Below are 15,333 nucleotides of genomic sequence, written 5' to 3' on the forward strand. Positions count from 1 at the left end.
CGTGTCACACACGGGGTTACCGCTAAGAGGTTAAGGAAAATAGTGGTTACATGTGAAAAAATGCAAAGGGAAAATGTTTTTTAAACTGTCATTTTTCTGAGTTTAACCACTTTATCACCACTGCAGTAGATATACGTCCTCTGTGACTTCATCTAAGCCACGAGTCAGTAGATATACGTCTTGTAGCAGAAGCAGTGCTGTGCAGGATTGGGCTTGCTCCTGTGCACATTTCTGGCACTATCTGATGCAGCACTAATTGGTGAACGGGAATATATGTTTCCTGAGCTAATGAGATTGATCTTTACCAATAAAAATACTTTTATTTTCTTATTTCATAGTGAAAAATACACCCTGTAGCATTATTTCAGAATCAAATATCTTCACCATAATTTGTGACAGGAACAGAATTTAAGTTTTGTGATAAGCGGTAAGAATAGCCAAACAAAATTTGTGTTGTTTTCTAAAGTAGTACTTTTTATTTTTAAACTGGAATTGGTAAAACTGAGAAATAATGTGTTTTTCTATATTTTTCCTTGTTTTCCCATTAAAATTCATAGACAACAAAATTGTTCAAGGAAAAAAATGGCATACAATGAAAGCCTAGTTTGTCTTGAAAAAGAGAATATATATTTGATTTCTGTGTCATAAGTAGGGATAAAGTTATTGCTGATTAAATAAGGACATAGCTAAACTGTCAAAACTGCTCTAGTCCATAAGTGGGAAACAAGGTCAGGACGCGAAGTGATTAAAGTGATTAAAGGAGAAGCAGAGAACTTTCTCTACTGTGTTTACTTTGTACATTGCAAGGAAATGAACAGAGCTACTTAAAAACAGACAAGTGCCTACCTGCAAGAGAGTGCAAGCCCCACTTGTGGGATAAAATACACCCCCAGCATACACATAACCTGTCTACCACTGGAGGATGTTGGTTTCCTGTAACAGCTTGCATGCAACTTGTTACGTACTCGTCCCTCCCACTGCGGAGAAGTCATCCTCATATGGGAGGGGACCTAACACTAACTAAATCCTAACCTATGTATATGCATAGCCTGGGTGCGGCCAACCAAGTAAAATTAAAAATTGCGCAAAAGGTGGATCAGCGCATCACCAGGCCGCCTCTGAATGGCCTCCAATCAGAGGTGCGCTGAGCCCCCCCCCCCCCCCCCCCAGAAACTGCAAATGCACCTTGAACCCAAACAGAAACTCTGCATATACACCAAAAGCATGCCTTGGAATGACACTAAACCAGTCTTTTTATGTTTTTTTTTATTTGTTTTTTTCCTGCTTTTAATATTTTAGAGCAAAAATATAATTTTGTTTTCATACAACTTTAAATCTTTCTAGACTATACTTTAAATGTACAATTTATCTTTATTATTTTATTGCTGTTTTCTGCCCCCATTTATGAGATTTTTCATCACTTCCTGCCCAGACAGGAAGTCAGGAAATCTCTACAGGAAGAACTGAGAGGCCATTTCCTGTCCACTGGACTTCGAGTTTTTTGCAAAGCTTCATGGAGGTCCCTGTAACAGAAAGTGAGGGTCTATTTATCAGGAAGCATGGGAGCACAGAGCAATAAAAACCCCTAAAGCCTGATGACCCCATTCCACACTGTCCAAAGCCAACATTTTCCTGGGATTGGGTTTTAAATCATACCGTTACTACATAAATCCAGAGCTATAGGCAGATAATAGAGCGCATTTAGAAACTAGAACTGCGCTGTTTCTGGAACCCCTTGTAAAGACGTCTGAAAATTATAGATAGATGTCAGTAAGAGAAGACATAAAGCAGTACAGCTCCGAGAGATCTCCCAGCTGTCCTGCCTTGAAGAGTTAGAGCTGTAATTTCGTGCATAGGCATCACAGAACATATATCTGGTGGAGGATAGACGGAAGGAACTCTGAAGAAATCAGGTAGCCAGAGGGAACTTGCTGGAATGAACCATTTAACTTAAAGCACCAAACGGTATGCTACATTATCTTTCATACCCCAAGGTACAGTATGACTGATAAACCTGTCACATGTTGAATATTCCATTTACCACTCTCCGCTACTCTAAGCAGACCATTTGTTTCATGGAAATACTACTGTTAAGCTGAATATTCACCTAACGACGCAGGAAGATGGATCACAGTGACATACCCCGATGACGAGCGCTCCCAAATCCATCTTTCTGCCAGCGGGTACATGTGGCATCACACGATGGCATCACACGATGGCACAAACGAGAGTTCAAACAATCGCAATGGGAGTCATCGGGGATTATCGTTCATGTAATCACTAGCCTGTACCCACATAGCGAAATCGCAGAAATTATCGCTCGTCACTCAAAGAATCGCTGATCTTTGGAAAAATCGGGTAGCGGGTAACTACTCAAATGTAGCCTCAATAAATCAGTGCATGGTGAAATACGAAGCAATTAAGACAACCCACCGCTTTCGTGCAGTTGCTTGTTTTCCAAACCCCCTCCCATTCCATCCATAGAGATCAGAGGCACTTTACTGCTACTTCTTATACAGGCACAACTCTTTGAATTGACCTGAGGAAGCAGGCAAGTACCCGTGAAATGCGTTGTCATACCTGTATTGTGGGAATAAAGACTCCTCCTTAAAATGTTGGTATCATACCATCTAGAGAGGTAAGTGATTACCTCTTCCTATGTTTTATGGACATTTACAGCATACAGCTCTAGGTCCACCTAATACACTGGGCACCTCCACCACAGTTTTTTAGCACATTCCATCCACAGGTCATTCCAAGACTCCCGACAGGGCAATATTCACTCAACACTTTCTCGCATTGTCTGTGTAGTGGAATGTAGATATTACGGTACTAGAAATAAATGTAGTTGATTTAGTTTAGTTTCTTTCCTGTGGCGTAAATTTGATCTGTAATAGATAATAAAAACAAAACAGACCTTTGGATCATCATTGTAATGTGCTGGTGACAGAATCTATAATGCAGGGGCACTTTACATAGTTACATAGTTATTTGGGTTGAAAAAAGGCATACGTCCATCGAGTTCAACCCAATGTGGGTGATCCTGAAAAAGGATCGGGACCAGGGCTCCGGAGGATCTGCGCTACACAACAGTTGGCAGGCGGGCGTGGCCTGGCTTCATTTGTGGGGGGCGTGGCCCAGCCAGCTCATGTGATGTGGCTCCACCCTGTGTCATGAGCACTGACATAATATCATTATTGCGTAGCACTTGTTGCTTCTGGTGAGGATCAAAGTGGCGATCCAATCCAGCTTCGGCTTTCCTACAAAGGAGCAAAGTGCGGCAGATCAGTGTGGGAGATGGTTGGCGAAGCAATAGTGGATGGTGCCGGGGATGATTAGTGTCGAACATAGTCTGGCACTCTGCTCAGAAAAAGATTTTATTGCAACATCGCCATCTAGCGGCAGCCACATTTTCTTATACCAGACAATGGCCTCAATTCACTAAGATCATGCTGGAGATAATAAGGCAAGAGAAAACTTACCTCCACACAGTGCGAGAGTTATCTTATCTCTTCATTCCTTACGTTACCTCCTCTGTAGTTAATTTACCTCCTCTGTAGTTATTTTCACACGCAGTTAATTAACAGCCTGTCTTTAACTCTGGCGTTATTTTAAGGATTGAAGAGTTAACTTATTAAAGACATAGAGCCAAATTAATCCATGCCATGCACTGACGAGGATCAAACAATCCGAAACAGTCTGTATGCATGTTGGATTATTATGGCTCTGTACAAATTAACAAGCTAACACATCATTGCATTCCAGCGGTTCTGGAGGTGTGTTTAGCTTCTAAGGGTACAATGGTTAATTTGCATATATTCAGCAGTGGTGCTCTGGGAGACATCTCAAGCTCACTCCAACCTGAATTATCGCAAATTCTTTCTGTTTTAAGAAAGCAAGCTCTTGTTCTTATTAAAGACAGAAGAGTTAACTTTAGGTTTGCCTGAGGTAAAATGTTGCCTGAATACTACATGCCTTATCACCACTTGTGATAACTCTAGAAACGTTATTAAAGACAGGAGATAAGCTTAGTGAATTGAGGCCTATGTCCAACATTGGGCCTAACGAGTAGTTCTCATCTTCTCTTTAAACTAACTTTTCAGCATTTTCCAATTGAAAAAATACCCAAAAGTTGGTGAAAAAGTACTGTCACATTTATTTTGAGCTCAAGAGAAAAATTGAATTGCATATGGGCTAATGTATTTTCACAAATATTTTCTTAAATCAGAAATAACATTTTTGATGTGAAAATGGCTGGTGAAAATTTTCAAGCAACTTCATAGACACTGATTCACTTAACAAATGTGAATTTGTTGTGAGCGCACAGTGCACTGCTACTTTACCAGAGTTTATGCCAACAATGTAAAGTACGTTACACTGATAAACTGCATCTCGCATTATGTATGCTGGTGCATGTTGCTTCGATAGTGCATGTTACGCTATTTGCATAGCAGTATTCATTTATAGATTATTTAGTGTTTGCTCATTGTAAAATCTTTCCTCTCCCTGATTTACCTTCAGACATGTATCACTGGTGGTGATTATTTTAGTACTGGTGGGTGATCTGGCGGTAAGAGGCGCCTAGGAGTCTATAAAATTGAGTAAAAAAAAAAAAAAAAAGAGCAAAAGGGGGAGGTGGCTTACCTCAAAAACAACAAATCCATATACAGGAATATAATGACTGCCTAACGCCAATAGGCTGCGACAGGTCGTAAGTGGTTTTGCATGGAAACGGCCGCTCGAGCGGCCTTTCCATGTCAGCTCCATGTCAGCTCACGATCGCGGCTCGCAGGCGAAATGTAAACACGGGGGAAGAAATCCCCTGTGTCTACATCATACGGCGCTGCTGCGCAGCAATGCTGTAAAGCAGATCGGCGATCCCCGGCCTCTGATTGGCTGGGGATCGCCGGCATCTGATAGGCTGAAGCCTATCAGAGGCGGCGCAGGACGCATTGCCGTCCTGTGCCGCCCAGGGGAAGGAGGGGAGGGAGGGAAAGGGAGCAAGGCGGAAAATCGCTGCGAAGGGGGGCTTTGAGGAGCCCCCCCCGCTCAGCCACACAGCCGTGGCGATCAGACCCCCCCAGCAGGTCATCCCACTAGTGGGGAAAAAAGGGGGGAAATCTGATCTCCCTGCCTTATTCCTGATCTGTGCTGGGGGCTGAAGAGCCCACGCAGCACAGATCAGACGAAAATGCCCTGGTCCTTAAGTGGTTAGCACAAATAAATCTGAGGTCAAGCTGCAAGTGAATTATTGTCCAAGGCCAATGACCAAAGACTGGTGTCCAAAAATTGGACCATTATAATAATCTTTCATCTTAGCACTTCATTGTATTGCATTTATGGTCCCTCAATCCTGAGAACTGAAGAATTACATTATTTGCATTGTGGCTCACTGGTTGGCCACTTATAGGTCGTGCAGCGCGTGGCTGCAGGTCGTTGATAGACAGCGCTGAGGATACAAGATTTTACTAGTATGGGTATATCCTCATATTAAACTGAAATACATTTTCATTTTGTTGGGCAGAGCTTGTGCTTATAATTTAATTACAACGCCATGTCTTTTTTAATAGTTGGTATATAAGTGGTACACCAGCTCTACATTCATGAGAGGTTAATCAGGACTTTTTACGTGTTTGGTGCCGGAGGTTAACGATGCTTACATAGGAAGACGTAAGATGGTATGGCAGTCTAGGTCTTTCATTAACGGAACTGCCAGCCCTTAAAAATAATTTGTAATGACACCATGCTGTTGGGCAAGCACATGCAAGTGCGTTATGCGCCGTGCTGTTGTGACAGACGTTACTGCAGAGTATTTATTATCATTAGAGAAAATTAATCCTGCGATTTGTTCACAGATCCATGGTAAAATGTCATTTTCAGAACGTTATTTGTGAAGGCTCAAACCTGTTCAGCTCTTTAGGAGACTATTGCATTGATATTACTTGAGGAAGGCACCACATAACCTAAGCCCAAGGCTCGTTCTAAAGTTTACGCTATCTAACATAAAGCCAAACACAACCTCCCCCCCCCCCCCCCCCAAGAAGTGTGTCTAGAATTTCCCCCACACATATGAAGTGTGGCTAGCTTTTGTGCCCAGCGTCGCACTGGGAGGTGGAAAAACGGAGCAAATCCACTTGCTGGCCAAGCAGCAGTAATCAGGTGTTGCTGCTCACAGTGAAGACTTGCTGCAGGTTTCTATTGGGAGTGATAACACAGGGTTACTACTGCTTGACCAGCAGGTGGATTTCCTCAGCTTTCCAACCTCCCAGTCTGTGCCCCCTCTCCAAGTTTACAAGATGCACAGAACTAAAGAGGTCCACCTTCCCTCCCCAAAACAGCAGACTGGCCACAATGTAAGCTAATCACTGAGTCCTGTCCTCTTCGTCACTGTAGTCTATCATCATTTAGGAAAGGTGTCCTTCTGTATGATCCTGATGCATGTCACAGGACCTACATACTGTATGGAGCTTACAGAGGGATGCTTCTGAACGGTGATAGGCTGCAGTGAAAGAGGAGGAGAGGAACCAGTGATGGACTAGGTAAGGTAATTGTGCTATGCTGCAGCAACCGTCAAGATTTTGCCATCTGAATCAAATGATTCAGATGGCTTCATGAGAAGGCCAGCTCTGCGTAAGCCCAAATATTTCACTAATTGAAACTTGATTAATGGGGCCCAATCCAATTCACTCTTTACTCCTAGGTTTTCTCCGAGGTGATATTTTAAAATTATAAATAAAATGCCGTTTAGGCTACCAGCAGGCAAAAAAATACTCAGAATAATTTTCATAGCACTTTTTCACCTATTTTAGGTACTTTTTCAATTGCAGAGTGCAAAAATAATATTTTAAACAGAAAATTAAAAATAATCTCCTAGGAGTAGACGTAGGAGAAAAAGTGAACTGAATAAGGACCTTTATGCCAATAGTTTCACCAACTAATACCACTTAATATCAGAATTTGTGGGGGTCAGTACTCTCAATACTATCATGTGTCCACAGTGTGATGCGGTCTTTGTCTTGGCATTGATGGTTCTAAGGCGGCGGCCAGAGGGGGGGTGGTCAAAGAAGTGCCTGCCGGGGGGGGGGCACAACCCCCCCCCCCTTCCCAAATACTCACAGAGACTATAGCACATCTTGTAGCCTCTCTTTTGTTCCTAGTGGGCTCCTAGAGGCTTTCCAGCGTCCCCCATGCACGGAAGCCAGCGTGGCACCTGACCTGCATCAGGTTCCATGACTCGTCCGGGAGTTGTGCTCAGACACCAGAAGCCACAAGGAGACCACAAGGAGCTACAGGAAGGCTGCAGGACATCGCTGGCGCTGGAGGCTCGGTGAGTATTTTAATATTTGCAAACACCCTCGACAAATCCTCAAAACAAAGCCCTCGTTATCCCTCAGGCATGCCAGTTTGTTGAGCCTTCCGGTTGTCTGAGTTCCGAATAACTGGGACTTTGTTGTATATGCAAAGTAGCAAAAAATGTCGCAGTCAAGTATTGCACCATGTTAGCCATTAATTAAAGCAGAAAGATTGGAATCAGGATGATACCATTCATTGGCTATGGCTAACTTCAAAAGATTCAAAGCGTAAGCCACCAACCCAAAACACAGAACTTTCTCAAGCTATAATACATAGAAAAACAATTGAAACTTAAAATTTCGGTCTTGTCCGTTGTCTATACTATTCCCAATACTACTTAGTCTTTCACTGCAGGAAATCAATATGTACTGTAAAGTAGTGTTCAGCAAATCAGAAATTCCTATTCCCTGAATTGATTTTATACAAATAGTGCATGGCACACATATTTTGTATTGCTGACCTTTCTTGCAGTTCTAAGACGTAATCCTAATGATGCCAATTTGCCAAATGACTGTTCCAGATGATATCATCAGTGCCATAAATCAATATTACAGGAAAAGTCACGAGTAGGTAGTCTATTTTTTTGAAATTTATTTTGAAATAGGCAAATATCCCATAAATTTTACTCCTGACTTTTCTTTAACCTCTTTCGGGACCAAGGGTGTTAGAGTTACGTCCTCTGTGAGGCTGTCTGCTGTTGGCCGGGCGTAACTCTAACGTCTTTGAAGTCCCACCACTCCCGATGCGATTGTACGCACCCGAGATGGGAGATTTAAGCTGTCATATGACAGCTGACATCTCCCCTCATTGATCAGGAGCCATGGCGATTGGCCGCCAATCGTAGTCATCACTGAAGAGCAGCGGCAGAAGACAAAGAAGAGGATCCACTCACCTTCCTGACGCTCCCCCGGCGATCGTCGTTTCCCCTCCACTCTGCCCAGCATCCAGCCTCGCACTGCCTCTAGCGTCGGGACCCGGCTTGATGACGTCATCAAGCCGGGACCTGGAACTTAGCGTTAGTGCAAAGCTGCATGTTGGGGAGAGAGGAGAGGAGGTGGAGGTAGCTGCTCATCGCAGGACCCAGGGAGGAGAGTAATGAAGGCTGCCTGTACTGGGGACACCTATCTACATCTATCTATATGGGGGACACCCATACTTGCCTATCTAAACTGGGGACACCTAATCCAGGCAAACTGCTTTGGTCCCAAAGGGGTGTTTAATGGCTGATCCCCAAGTAGTTAAGGCGATATTTTCAAACTTTACCAATAAAATACCTATAAAGTTGCCAGCGTGTGATAAAATATTTAAAATAAGCTTGATATTTCTTTTTTATGTACTTTTTAGTACTTCTTCAATTGCTAGGTGCTGAAAAGTTATTTTTAAATAAAATAAAAAAAAACCTATTTCCTGGGAAACAACTTAAGAGAAAAAGTTGTTTGGATAAGGGGATTGTACTTTTCCCACTGGCACTTTTTGAAAACATTTCAGAAGTCTTGTAGTACCATAAGGCTTATTATCAAAAACATTGCTCAGATGCTTGGCTTGAAAATGGGAAACAAAGTGTTATGTTTGGAAAAAACATTAGAAACTTAACACACAAAATATATTTAATAACTAGCTGATTGCCCGGCGTTACCCGGGTATGTATTTGGCTGGTGTTGGCTCCACCCATTTTTTTTCCAACCCTAACACACAAACACTCCATGACCAAGTATGTGAGCTTTGCGGTCTTTGGCATCAATAATTTGCATTGAAATGAGAAACATCTGATTGGCTGTTTGTAGCTCCACCCGCATTTCTGAATTTGAACCCCAGTCACCCAATAACCAACTGTACCAGGTTTGAGGCCTGTGCCATTAACAGTGCAAGAATGGTAGCAATTAAATATTCCCCTTGAGAAGCAATAGGTCAAGTTTGATTCACTTTTGTAGGCTCCACCCACTTTTCTGAATATTAAACCCAGTCACCCAGTGACCAACTGTGCAAAGTTTAAGAACCCTGCCATTAACAGTGTAAGAATGGCTGCAGTTTACATTTTCCCAGTGAAATTTGTATTTGTCTCCACCCATTGATGACCCGGCATTGCCCGTGTATGTATTTGGCTGGTGTTAGCTCCGCCCACTGTCTAACCCTAATGCACAAACACTCAATGACCAAGTTTGTGAGCTTTGGGGTCTTTGGCATCAATAATTTGTATATTCCCATAGAAATTAAACAAATCAGATAGGCTGTTTGTGGCTCTGCCCCTCTCCAGCATTTGAACCCCAGTCACCCGATGACCAACTGTAGCAGGTTTGAGGCATCTGCTATTACCAGTGTAAAAATGGCAGCAATTTAAATATTCCCCTTGAAAATCAAAAGGTGAATTTTGATTGGCTATTACAGGCTCCACCCACTTCCCTGAATATTAATCTCAGTCACCCAGTGACCAGCTGTGCAAAGTTTGAGATCCCTGCCATTAACAGTGAAGAAGGGCTGCAGTTTACATTTTCCCAGTTAATGACCCTGCCAATAACGGTGTAACAATGGATGCAATTTATATTTTCCCAGTGAAATTTGTTTTTGACTCCCCTCAGTTTTTGTAACCTTGATTCACAGTCACTTAATGACCAAGTTTGTGAGCTTTCGGGTTCCTGGCATCAAAATTGTGCTAATGGAAGCAGTTTGTCCAGAAAAGAAATGTGACTGTTTGTGGCTCCACCCCTTTAGTGAATTTGAACCACAGTCATTTAATGACCGACTGTAGCAGGGTTGAGGCCTCTGGCATTAACAGAGTAAGGCGGAGCCAGGAGCGTCTGACGTCACAGAGAGTAAGGAGTTCGCGTGGAGGAAGATCTAATTAAACAGCGGAAGAGTCATAGCGGGCACGGGACGCCGATAGCCGCAACAGGACAAACACCGCTGGGTATTGAATCCGATAGGCGCTTAACCAACTTGGATGACGTGAGTGCGCATTCAGCGCAGGGCAATTGGTTTTATTGTTAAAGATTTTATGCTATGTCCGATTTTTATTGTTTTTATGAGGTATTGGATTAAAACCTTTGGACTTCATCTGATGCTGAGTCTGTGGTTGTTGAACCTAAGCTTTAGACCCACCTGGATTTGAGGTGGTCTGCCTCTGGTGAGCGTGCAATCCTTAAGGGGGTCTTGTGGAATTTGTCACTTGCAGTGGAGCACTGACGGAGCACTTTTTGCACTTTAGGGGTGTTTTGTTATGATGTCAATTTATCAGTATTACACTATGTGCAGTTCTTTTTGATTTGCAGGTGGCACAGTGCAAAGAAGAGGAGCGCTGTCTCAGTAAAACTATATTAACAGAGTAAGAATGGCAGCAGTTTCAATATTCCCCTTGAAAATCAATAAGTGAATTTTGATTGGCTCTTGTAGGCTCCACCTACTTTTCTGAATATTAATCTCAGTCACCCAGTGACCAACTGTGCAAAGTTTGAGAACCCTGCCATTAACAGTGTAAGAATAGCTGCATGTAACGGTGGCGGGGTCGTTTTCGTGGTCAGCGCACAAGACGCGCACTGACACAACGAAAACCCTCCACCAGCGTATGATTTTGGGAAACCCAGGCTAGGTGCTATGCACCCGCAGAGGGCAATTCCCACCGGCAGATGGCGCTGTGGAGTGCAGGCAAACACCGCCGCTGCACAGCCACAGATGTCAGATGGGAATTGTACAGAACCCGATAAACGGGGCTGAAGAGCCCTTAAAGAGAAAGAGCACAGGGACAGGATGTATGTGTGTGCACCAAACTAGCCGCCACCCAGTGACAGTGAACACACAACAGGGGAAACAAAGTGGGAACACAATCACAAGATTGGCGATTACCGATAGAGACACAAGACAGAGCAGGACAGCACACAAGGGTAGCAAAGGCACAGCAAATCATACAATGAGGAGATACAGAAAATAACAAACGCTAGCTAACCGTGAACACCGCACTCATTCGCAACAGTGCACGCGGTTATGCACGGTATCCACGTGATAAGCACAATAGAGACAAGCACGCCTAACTAACCATCGACAGACAAACATGAAACAGAGGACGCGAACGCTTGCTTAACGGTTACCTCACCGAGCCTCCAGCAAGCGTCCGTAGCAGACAAGACAGACACACGAAAACAGGGACAAGCGAGAGATAGGATCCACAGCACTAGCGAAAAGTGGCTAGTGCGATCCCAGGAGACAGAACAGAAGGATCCCCAGCGCTAGCGAAAAGTGGCTAGCGCGATCCCAGAAGACAGAACAGAAGGATCCCCAGCGCTAGCGAAAAGTAGCTAGCGCGATCCCAGGAGACAGAACAGAAGAGATAGCTGGTAGCAACCGCTGCACCAGCTATTCCAAGAACAGAGATCAGAACCATTTCCTGTCGACCACCGTTGGGACAGGACAATGGCAACAGAACATACAAACAGATAATACAACCTGACTGGGCTAGAAGGGGAGCCTAAAGCAACCCCCAGGAATTAACTATACTAGATAGCAACGGCTGACACTCCAGCAGTGTCCATCAGGAACAGACCATGGAAGGGAAATGACCAGCAAAGCCTTCTGGGAAACATAAAGCTCTTATAGTGCCAGTCATCAAAGAAGGCAGGTAGGGGATTTGCATAACGAATGTATGCAAATTCTCCAGCAATAGAACAGACCAGAACTTGCAATGGAAAGACAGGTCTCTGTTCCAGAGTCCTGCAGCATGCAAACCTAAACAATGGTCAAAAGGCTGCCTGCCTGCGCAGGCAGCTGAGCGGATTCTCACACTGCAGTTATATTTTCCCATGTAAAAAGTTAGTTGTTTTTGGCTGTGTCTAACCTTCACATGCAGTAACTCAATGACCAAGTTTATGAGATGTGGGGTCTTTGGCATCAATAAGTGACATTTTCCATTGCAATTAAACAAATATGTTTTTGGCCCGCGCCTTTTTCAGCATTTAAACCCCAGTCTCCCAGTGACCGACTGTACCAGATTTGAGGTCTCTGCCATTAAGAGTGTATGAATGGCAGCAATGTAAATATTCCCCTTGAAAATCAAAAGGTGAATTTTGATTGGTTGCTGTAGGCTCCACCCACTTTCCTGAATATTAATCCCAGTCACCCAGTGGCCAACTGCATCAAGTTTGAGAACCCTGCCAATAACAGAATGGCTGAAATCAATCTAACAAATCTGATTTGCTGTTTGTGGCTCCATCCCCTTTAGTGAATTTGGACCCCAGTCAGCCAATTATTGATTGTATCAGGTTTGAGGCCTCTGCAATTAACAGTGTAAGAATGGTAGCAATGTAAATATTCCCCTTGAAAATCAATAGGTGAATTTTGATTGGCTGTTGTAGCCTCCACCCACATTTTTGAATAATAATCCCAGTCACCCAGTGACCAACTGTGCAAAGTTTGACAATCCTGCCATTAACGGTGTAAGAATGGCTGCAGTTTATATTTTTCCTGTAAAATTTGTTTTTGGCTCCACCCGCTTTTTGTAACCTGGACACACAGTCACTCAATGACCAAGTTTGTGAGCTTTCAGGTTCCTGGCATCAAAAATGTGCGAATGGAAGCCGTTTATCCAGCAAGGAAATCTGATTGGCTGTTTGAGGCCACGCCCCTTTAGTGAATTTGGACCCCAGTCACCCATTGACCGACTGTAGCAAGTTTGAAGCCTCTGCCATTAACAGTGTAAGAATGGCAGCAGTTTAAATATTCCCCTTGAAAATCAATAGGTGAATTTTGATTTGCTGTTGTAGGCTCCACACACTTTCCTAAATCTTAATCTCATTTACCCAGTGACCAAGTGTGGCAAGTTTGAAAACCCTGCGATTAACAGTCTAAGATTGGCTGCAGTTTACATTTCTCCAATTAAAATAAATGGCTGCAATTTGATTGGCTGTTTTATGCTCCGCCCACTTTTCCTGGGTTTGGAAACATGGTCACTAAGTGACCAACTGTGCCAAGTGTGGGGACTCTGGCTTTATTACTGTGAGAATTGCAGCCTTTTACATTTTTCCATTGACATGAATGGGTAAAATCTGATTTGCTGGTTGTAGCTCCGCCCAGGTGTGCAGGGGGGAAGCGAGACCCCCAGAACCTATCATCCCAGGTAGTAAGAGATCTGTGTACCAAGTTTCGTTCAAATCGGTCAAGCCGTTTTTGCGTGATCGCGGCACATACACACATACATACACACACACCCACATCTGATTTTATATATATAGATAAAAACAAGCAGTAGCTTGTTTGTATTGTTATTCAACTACAATTCATGCCTCCCTCCATCGAAACTTTGATGGGGACCCCCAATTGTTTGAACCCCTTCCTTTGTAGAGGCATAGCTATGGGTGGGCGAGGGGGGACACATGTCCCCGGGCGCAGTACTGTAAGGGGGTGCAGAGAATGGCCACCGCACCCTCAAGTGAGTGAGAGGCGGCTCGCTGACTGCCCGAAGTACCCCTGCTACTCTCCCTCCCTCTGCAGAGGAGGGCAGAAGTGTTAACAGCAGCAGAACAGGGAGGGGGGGGCAAATCTATCTAACTACAGGGGGTACCTCTGGTTTATAACCATGAGGAAGGGAGGCACATCTGTCTATCTAAATATGGGGAAGGGAGGAACATCTAGCTATCTGAAAGGGGGCACATTTGGCTATATAAACGTGGGGAAGGAGTTGCACATCTGGCTATCTAAACAGCATTTTTATATTTGGCTTCACCCATGACCACACCCACACTCTGATGCATGGCCATACCCAATTTTTCCAGAGGGGAGCGCAAAAACTGTCTTTATCCCCGGGCGCTTAAAAGCCTAGCCATGCCTCTGCCCTTGCCTCCCCTTGGTGCCCTTCACTGCATACATCAAATAAGGGCGCCAGAAAAAAAGGGCACGGGGTATAGACAAAATTTTAAAATCTTATCTATACCAATATTTTTATAATTTCTTCATCTTTATCCAAGATAGAATAATAAATATGTTAAATAAGGTGAAGCTGAAATCCTAAAATAGCATCTATAACAATCAAAATTAAAATCTATGTACAGTCATAATAAGCATAGTAATACATTGGTAAATATTACCGATATTTTAATACAACTTAACCTAACCCTACTTTCACACCGAACCCTCCCTCTACCAATGCCTAACTCTAAGATCCCCCACCAGTGGTGCCTAACCCCGAGACATCCCCTGGTAGTGCCTAACCCTAAGACCCCGCCTCTGGTGGTGCCTTAATCTTTGACCCCCCTGGTGGTGCCTAACCCTAAGACCCCCTGGTGGTGCCTAACCCTAAGACCCCCCCTGGTGGTGCCTAACCATGAGACCCCCCCTGGTGTCTAACCTACAACCCCCTTCCTGACGCCTAACCCTAAAACACCCTTTCTCCGCTGCAAATAATGTTAATACAAAAAGAAATACATTTCTAAGACTTAATATTTATTTATTTTATTTATTTATTTAAGTATTTATATAGTGCCGACATATTACACAGCACTGTACAGAGTATATAGTCTTGTCACTAATTGTCCCTCAGAGGGGCTCACAATCTAGTCCCTGCCATAGTCATATGTCTATGTATGTATAGTGTAGTGCATGTATCATAGTCTAGGGCCAATTTTAGGGGGAAGCCAATTAAAGAGACACTGAAGCGAAAAAAAATATATGATATAGTGAATTGGTTGTGTACTATGAATAATTACTAGAAGATTAGCAGCAAAGATAATATTCTCATATTTTTATTTTCAGGTATATAGTGTTTTTTCTAACATTGCATCATTCTATAATATGTGCAGATTACACAACACTCAGCATTCAAAATGAGTCTTTCAGAGCAGTCTGTGAACTAATGACCTCTCCTCTAGCAGAGAAAAAGTAAATAGTCCAGGAACAGTTGAGATAATAAAAGACAGATAACAGCCCTCTCCAGGACTAACTTAGTCGGAGAGCTTAATGGCTTGTTTGCATAGAGATAACAACTGGAGTTTCTCAACTCTT

The 15,333-nt window shown here is 43.4% G+C and overlaps 1 protein-coding gene across 1 annotated transcript in view; it reads left to right on the forward strand.

Annotated features, from left to right (window-relative positions):
* GRAP2 (GRB2 related adaptor protein 2) overlaps nucleotides 1–15,333 on the forward strand; it is a 504,271-nt gene that overhangs the window by 259,411 nt on the left and 229,527 nt on the right. The window lies entirely within an intron of this gene.

This window comes from Hyperolius riggenbachi, chromosome 9, assembly GCF_040937935.1.
Source record: "Hyperolius riggenbachi isolate aHypRig1 chromosome 9, aHypRig1.pri, whole genome shotgun sequence".
Taxonomy (NCBI): domain Eukaryota; kingdom Metazoa; phylum Chordata; class Amphibia; order Anura; family Hyperoliidae; genus Hyperolius; species Hyperolius riggenbachi.